Raw genomic sequence first — 435 nt, forward strand, 5'->3', positions numbered from 1 at the left:
GCCGTCGCCGGCGACGTCCGGCCGCCCGACTCTCAGCCCTGACTCTCGGCCTTCTCGCGCCCCCCCCCGCCAAGCCCAGAGGAACAAAAGGAGGGTTCAGCCGGGTCACTGCTAGGCCGCCGAGGCGTGGGAGGCGGCGCGGACGCCAGTGCGACCGCCCCCACACACAAAGGGGCTCCCGGCCCCGGGCGCAGCGTCGGCGCGCTCGTCCCCGCCCCGCGCGCGGGCTCTCACCCACCTGCAGGTGTCTGTGCGTCTGTCCATAGGAACGCGGACAGCGAGGGGGCCTGTAGGAGCCCGGCAGCAAGGGCTGGAGGGGGCGGGACGGAGGGGAGGGAGGGAGCGCGGCCACAGAGCCGGGGAGCGAAGGCAAGTAGAACGGGAAGGCGCCGGACGGGCGACGGACCGAGGGGCTGGAGGCGGGACGCCAGCCAG

General features: G+C 74.9%; 1 protein-coding gene across 1 annotated transcript in view; it reads right to left on the minus strand.

The window, feature by feature from the left end:
- Positions 1-378, minus strand: part of KIAA1958 (KIAA1958 ortholog) — a 171912-nt gene extending 171534 nt beyond the window's left edge. The window contains exon 1 of the mRNA XM_007449765.1: positions 239-378. The gene's annotated coding sequence lies outside the window, so the exon portion shown is untranslated. The remainder of the gene's footprint in view (positions 1-238) is intronic.
- Positions 379-435: the final 57 nt, after the last annotated feature.

Source organism: Lipotes vexillifer, unplaced genomic scaffold (genome assembly GCF_000442215.2).
Source record: "Lipotes vexillifer unplaced genomic scaffold, Lipotes_vexillifer_v1.1 scaffold230, whole genome shotgun sequence".
NCBI lineage: Eukaryota > Metazoa > Chordata > Mammalia > Artiodactyla > Lipotidae > Lipotes > Lipotes vexillifer.